Here is an 8,235-nt window from a genome sequence, read left to right as displayed (position 1 = left end):
ATACACGAGCAGGGTAAACATAGACAGATAGCACCTTACATACACAAGTAAGTTAATACAATTAACCCAGAGACAGGTAATTATCCTAGATACCAAAGCAGGTTAATGAATCATCCTTACTGGAAGCAACCACACTGTATACGTGATTTGCGCGCTTAGCACAATATCTGCTATTGCCACATATACATTGTAAAAGCATACAATTTCCCCACAATCAAATAATAGAATGTGCAGTCAAGTCAATTGTGATAACTTTTTCATGGTTTTCCATGTAGAGAATACTGTAGACAGAAGTGGTTTCCCATTCCCTTTTTCTGGGGTGGGGTGGGGGCTGGGAATCTGCAGCTTGCCCAAGGCTACACAGGATGGCTCTTCTCCCAGGAGGTACAGGGGGGAATTGAACACCCATTCCCTGGATCCGCAGCCAGATACCTAAACCACTGAGCTGCAATAGTTAATTACCATCTCTCAATCACATCTGCACTGTGATCTGAGATATGTCTATCCAAAAGTAAGTCCCACTGAGTACAGTGAGGCTTAATCATAGATAAGAGGGTACCAGACTGCAACTTTACTAGCCAAAGGAGTTGCAATGGAATGCTACTTCACTGGAACGTATGTGCAAGAAAGAGGCATAACAAACATTATTCTCTCCCCCTGCCCCCTCTAACTACCTGGTAATTATTTTCTAGTGATGTTAAGAAGACTTTCAGATGATCTCAATTTTTGTCTCATTTCCAAAAACAAATTGCTCTTAGCTAGTAATCTGCATATAAACCAGCCCCCTTTTTAATAATTCATTAAAAGGGGGAAATGATTATATATAGCCATATGAGTGTGGGAAACACCAAATCAAAGAGAGACTTCAAAGAAATACGAAATCTATTGCGGTGTTCACCCTTGCGGCACCTGCGTGTTTTGCCCTCACAAAGGCTCACGTCACGTTTTCCTCTCGCTGCCACCAGTGGATTACTTCTATCCATGATATAAATGACGTTTCTCAGAACACTTGTCTTGTGAATACAAACAGAACTTATTTATTGAAGTGAAGCAGATTTAATAATAACAGTTCTTCAGATAAACATTATACACTAGAAAATCATTAACAGTTCTCTCAGTACATACTTTTCTCTTGCAATATCATTACCCCCTTCCCTACTATTTTCTTTACCAGCCTTGTCACTCAGTATCTGTTCCCTCTCTCTCTCTCTGACTAACCAGCCCTTATCTCTATCTGGATCTCATCCCAATCTCTATCTGGATCTCATCCCAATCTCTATCTGGATCTCATCCCAATCTCTATCTGACTCCTCCTTCTCCTGCCAAGCCTCATATAGCTGCTGACTCCGCCTCTCCAGTCCTCTCTTAGGCTCATGCAAATCAGCTCATGACTATTAATGGCATGAGTGACGTGGGGCAATCATCACACCTATCTCATTCTTTAAATGCTTTGAGAACTGTCCTTTCACCTCTATGACAATGTTACTTACTTGGAAAAGAATCTGTGACTTCAGACTCACTAAATGGAAAGTATACTCCATCAAAATCCATACACTTTACTATCAGTGTTACTGTTTGCATAAATATTCCAGTTTTACTCAAAAACAATGCTTAGAAAAGGAGATTCTTTGGCTTGGAATCCAAAGCAAGATTTCTGAGCTCTGCTCAGAAGAAAGGCTAAAGTAACTACAGTCCTGGGAAAAGACCAATTATGGTTCTTCTTTGTGGTCTCTGTGAATGCACACGAATGGGTTAAACTGCACCTGCGCAGGACTCTTTGGGATATTCTAGAGCTTAAATAATGACAAATTAAACATCTTCCTGTGTCACACATGCTCCACCTGCCCGTGGTACCTCAGTTCCTTTTTGCCGCTGCTGCAATCAGACAGCTTCGAATCTCTTAGAGCTTATTCTTCCTTTAAAAATTTCTGGTTTGACCTTGGACTGTTTCTGACTACGATTTTCATCTGGCTTATTGACTTAGACTGATCTGACCTTTGATTTCACTCTGATCCTGATTTTGATTTTGTGATTATTTGGCTTCACCCTTGGACTGTTTATCGTTCTGATTTTGGATTGGACTTATACTTGATTCTCTTATCTGATTGATATCTCGGCTTGATTCAGGACTTCTATCATTATCGTCTTCCGTGAGTTTTGTCCCTTCGTTGATATCGTTCTCTGGTTCCCACCAAATGTTATGGCCTCTTCAGGCCCATTCAAACGGTGTGCATCGTGTGCTAATAAAATCCCTTTCACGGATGGCCACAACTGCTGTTTGTTTTGTTTAGGGGAAAGACATCAGCTCAATTCTTGCCAGGAGCACAAGAAACTGACCAAGCCTGCTTTAAAGCTTCGGTTGCAACGACTCTGTTTCTGTCTCTGGGAAAAGTCACTGACACTTTCAGGCTTGACAGAGATGGAACCTGCCATTCCTACTGCTCCCCCTACCCCTCGTACCAACCCTGTTGATTCACCGACACCAGTTACTCCTTCCTCCAAAGCATCATTGAAAGTGTCTAAATCAAAGAAATCTTTGATGCGGGGGTCGACATCAGTACCAAAGGCATCATCTAGTAAAGATCTGAAGAAAAAGAAGGAGGTGTCTAAACATAAGAAGGTGAAACATCCTCACAAGTTGGTTCAACTGAGGGAGCCTTCTCCTGTGAGAATCACTTTGCCTTTGCCTATCCTGGAGGAATTGTCCAGGGAATTGTGCGATCCCTAATTGCTTTCTGAGGGAGAGGGCTTTCCATTGCAGCCACAACCACAGGTGTCAAGGTCGATTCTGAGCCTGTCTCCAAGCCATGGCCGTTCAGAGGCTGACATGATTTCCAGCCCAGCCTCGGCCCATTCTAGTCCCATGTCTATCGGGAGGGCAACAATGGCTCAGGTATCAGATTTGGAGATGTCACCAAGACAATTCTCTCCGCGAAAACATCTCAGGAAGCATCACCATGTTTCTCCAGACAGACACCCTTCTCAACATTGGGATGTCATAATGCTCCCGCGTCTGTCCCAGCATCATACTATTGTCGATTACGATAAGCCACTGTATGTGGAAACTGAGCGTATTGGATTTTGACTTCAATATCAGGGATATGACATCGATCCCATGTACAACGCCAGGGATTATGTTAGACCCAAGAGGGTACATTAAATCTACGCCTCTTTGGGGTCACCCCCTTCTCCTTTGCCACCTCAACGTCAACACCAAGTCTATCTCCAGGTTGAACCGGTGGCTGCAAAGCCTGCTTCAAAACACTATTTCCAACAGAAGCATTTGATTCCCATGGAGAAGCGATCTCAAGCACCATAGATACCGACACCACCAGTAGCACATTCCAGAACATCCTGTTCTCAGGCATCCCGTCAGGCTGTATCCTTAAGATCAATTCAATCGCCTGATGTAGGGCTGTCAGCACTGATTCTGAGTCTCAACATCCGTGTCAAGAACACACAGACACTCACCATCACCCCCTCTGTCTATTGACAGGGAGTCCAGAGGCTCGTCGGTATTGTCAATGTCTGACCAGGATCAACAGTCAGAGGCATTGAGGGAATCTCCATCTAATTTGCCAACACCAGACTCAGACGTGGTTGACATATACCCCCCGTCTCCCTCAGAAGACTTCACGTCATACTCACAGTTAATACTTTGAATTGTTAAGTCACTGGAATTGGACATTGATCAACCTCCACCCCCCAAGCAAGACTTGGTATTTGATGATATAAATCAAGAGAAAGCACCACCTTTGAGTTTAGCATTTATTCCATCAATGCTAGATCTAATCAAGGAATCATGGACTCAACCACCTATATCTTTGCAGCTTTCAAGAAGGATTGAGAATCATTACAGAACACACTGCAATGATACATATTTCCTGAGTAAACACCCGGCCCCGAACTCCAACATTGTCCAGTCTAACCAGTCAAGAGCGGAGAATCAGGCTAAAGTGACTCCTACCAATAGAGAGGGTCGGAAACTGGATGTGCTCGGCTGTGGCATGTATTCGTTGGCTTCTTTTGTGATGAGGGTCTCCAATTATCAAGGGGCCATGGGCGCCTATCAGAGGCAGTTGTGGAGTAAGATCCTGCCAATTCTTCAAGCTGCCCCTTAGGAAACCAGAGCCACGGCCCTTAATACACACTTGGAAGCAACAACACTGGCCAAACAGCAACACTTGGCATCTCGTCATTCTGTGGATGTGGCTTCCAAGTCAATGATATCAGCCATTCCTCTTTGCAGACATGCTTGGCTGCGTTCAGTAGGCATCAATGATGATGCCAGGTCATGGATTAAAGAGCTTACGTTTGACGGGGTTGTCCAATGAGAAAACTGACGAGGTGATGGAGAACCTGCATAAGATTAGAAAAACAGTGTGGTCTTATTATGTCCAACAGCTTAGGTACCAATGATAGCAATGGCGCAGACCATTTACCTCTCAGTAATTGTATCAACAATCATACCAGCCTTATTAACAATCCTACCATTCCTATAAACCTCCTCAGGACAGACCAAATCCTCCTTCATCCTCTGCTACCATGTCCTTCAGACCTTAGACTTCTAATCAGCGTTGCCAAAATTTTCGTTGCCCTGCCAAGAAGGGCAAACAATATCTTTGACTGTCCTCTACTGATTTGTCCATCCAGTCTATCTTATCTTCCTCAGCTAGCCCCCTTTTTCAACAAGTGGTCCACCATCACCGTAGACGTTTGGGTGCTCGCCATCATATATCTTGCTTACTTGCTAAAATGCTCAGATCTTCCTCCTCTTGGTTATCTCAAGATCACTACTTACTCACCTGCTCTAGAGGAAGTAGTCTCTGTTCTTCTTCAGAAGGATGCCATTCAACATGTTACTTCTCAGGAAGCACTGGACGGATTCTACTCCCAACATTTCACGGTCCCCAAGAGGGATGGAGGTCTATGGCCAATTTTGGATCTCAGGTGTCTGAACACTTGCCTTCATCACAGGTGGTTCCGTATGGTCACTTTGAAGTCCATCGTACCACTTCTTGCTCCAGGCAATTGGTTTGTTGTGATAGACTTGCAGGACACTTATTTTCAGTGACGAGTGTCACTGCAAATATCTCAGATTTATTTTCATGGAATCAGTGTACCAATTCTGCACCCTCCCCTTTGGCCTTGCCACCGCCCCAAGGACTTTCACAAAGTGCCTAGCTCCAGTAGCAGCCTACCTTCGTCTCAACAACATCATGTTTTTTTCATACATAGACGACTGGTTGATCGTCATTGGCTTTTATGCCAAGGCAGAAGAGGACACAACTTTTGCACTACAAAGGTAGGCAGATCTAGGTCTTCAAGTCAACATTACGAAATCCCATCTCATACCTTCTCAGACTATGGACTAAATTGGCACAGTTCTGGACTCCAACAGAGCCAGGGTCTTCCTTCATGCCAAAAGAATTCACAAATTACATCGTGTTATCTGTCCATTTCAGCCAGGCACCAGGGTGATGACATACCACACTCAACATCTCCTGGGTCTGATGGCTTCTACCACATCTGCTCTTCCGCATGTGCGACTGAAGATGTGCTCCCTGCAGGTATGGTATCTCTCCCAGTTCAATCCTCTGCTGGACAACCCTGCCAAGCATCTTCAGGTCACTCCAGAGTTGGTGCATCAACTAACATGGTTGTCATGTTCCTGGGGGTTTCAAGAGCAAAGTCCGATAAGCCAGTCCAATATCAGAAGTTCAGAGGATGTAGGGCCGATACCAAAATGCCAAAGCCAAATCACAAACCATAAGTCGAGGTTAGGATCCAAAGCCAAATCACACAACGTAGTCCAGGGTCAGAGTCCAAAGCCAAGGGTTCAGAGATCAAGGTTCAAAGTAGTCAGGAGCGTGGATGTGAGCCAGAGATTTGACTTGTTGCTTCCATGAGCTTCCCAGCCGTCTGGCAGCTGATTATATAGCAAAACAGTCATTGAACTGCTGGAAGCCTTTCATCGTGTCAAAACTCAGGACTAGCTGACCTGATGTTTCTGCGGGCAGCATTCAAGCGATCATCTGACCTTTGCGTCATAAGTCTTTGCCAAAATCTAGCACTCATCCTGGCTATTGGGGGAGGAGAATCTGGTGGCGATTCAGCTCTCTATGTTTCTAATCACCCAGCATTCTCCTCAGCTGTAGTTAACCCCTCAGGTTCCAGATCTTCGGCTGAGACTCGGATGGGGTGCGCACTTGGTGTTCACAAGATTCACGCCAGGTGGTCCAGCTCGGAGAAGCTGCTACATATCAGTCATCTGGAAATGTTAGCAGTTATCAAGGCCTTCCGCGCTTTCTATCCACTTCTGGTTGGTCGAGGAGTACAAATGGCCACAGACAACATGACCACTTTGTACTACATAAACAAACAGGGAGGCACTAATTCTTTGTCCCTTCTATACATGTTGATCCACCTCTGGGAGTGGTGCTACGATCATTACATATTTCCAATCCCTATCCATGTGGCGACAGAGGGCAATGATGTGGCCAATCACCTGAGCTGTTTGATCACTAAAACACACAAATGGGTCCTTGACGACTTGGTGTTTGCATGCATCTGCAACACGTGGGGCACACCTGCCATCAATTGCCACGCAGTTCAATGCAAAGTGTGAACGTTTCTGTTCCCAAGCAGGCAGAGGCATGAGATCCTTAGGAGCTGCCTTTATGTGCACTAGGACACGGTCCTTCTCTATCTCCTCCCCCCCGCCACTCATTCAGTGGACGATAATCAAAATTCACCAACTGAAAGGAGATGCCATCCTGGTAGTGCCATGGTGGCCTCAACAACCATGGTTTACCACCCTCCATTCCATCGTGACTGATTAACTGAGATTGCCTCCCCAACCATCTCTCCTGACTCAGGACGGAGGCAATGTCTGTCACCCCGATGTCGAGTCTCTCCATCTCACAGTGGAGGATTCCCCCACCGTAAAGGAGGTGCTCGAGAAGGCTAGAAAGCCTTCAACCAAGCTGTTGTATTCATGCAAATGGTCCGCCTTTACCAAGTTTGTTGAATTCAGAGGTTTTGTTATGGTTCCTGTTTCTCTGCCATTTGTTTGATATGGGTCTGGTGCATTCCACACTTAAAGTTTATGTGTCAGCCATCGTCTCATATCAACCTGTGGGTTCTGATGCTTCTCAATTGTTCTCTCACCTGACCCTAAAGAAATTCCTTTGAGGTCTGCGTAATATTCGTCATCCTGTGTGATCTCCAACTCCTCAATGGTCTCTTCAGACTGTTCTGAAGGTACTCACACAACCTCCATTCGAGTCAATGGCTTCTACCTCTTTGAAATTACTATCCTTAGAGACGTTGTTCTTGGTGGCTATAACGTCTGCACAAAGGGCAAGTAAAGTGGCTCCACTAAGGGCTGATACGCCTTATATACAGTTTTACCCAGAGAAGGTTGTTCTATATCCTGATGTTTCATTCCTCCCTGAGATGATCTCAGAATTTCATGTTAATCAGCCCTTGATTCTCCCAATGTTGTTTCCCAACCCTTCCTCAGATGTTGAGCGCATGCTCAATTCCCTTGATGTTCGTCAGGCTTTAGCCTTTTATATTTCAAGAACTAAGGACTTTTGCAAATCTCCCAGATTGTTCGTCTGCTTTCATGGAACCCGGAAAGGTCACCCAGCTTCTTCCCAATCGATTTCCAGGTGGGTAGTTTCTGCTATAGCTTTAGCCTATGACCTGTTCAGCAAGACTCCACCAGAGGTGCTCAAAGCGCATTCCACCAGAGCCATTGCTACTTCCACTGCATGACTGCATGGCATTGATCTCTCCGACATCATCGATCAGCGACTTAGTCTACACTATTCACCTTTGCTATGCATTATAGAGTGGATGTCAGAGCCAAAAAAGAAGCAAGTTTTGGAAGGGCTGTGCTGACTTCTGCCGTGATGGCCCTCCTACCGGTGAGTTTGCTAGTCATTTGTGTGCATTCCCAGAGACCACGAAGAAGAAAGAGAGGTTACTTGCCTGTAACTGTGGTTCTTCGAGTAGTACTCTGTGAATCCACACGTCCCACTCAACCTCTCCGCTATCCATCACAACTACTTTTGGCATTTGATTTTCAGAGCCATTGCAGCGGCAGATATTCAGAACTGAGGTACCACAGGTAGGCAGAGCATGCACGACATGGGAAGACATTTAACTTGTCATTATTTAAGCTCCAGAGTCTAGAATATTCCAAAGAATCCTGCGCAGGTGTAGTTT

Source organism: Pogona vitticeps, chromosome 3 (genome assembly GCF_051106095.1).
Source record: "Pogona vitticeps strain Pit_001003342236 chromosome 3, PviZW2.1, whole genome shotgun sequence".
Lineage (NCBI taxonomy): Eukaryota > Metazoa > Chordata > Lepidosauria > Squamata > Agamidae > Pogona > Pogona vitticeps.
Note: the sequence above shows the minus strand (reverse complement) of the source record.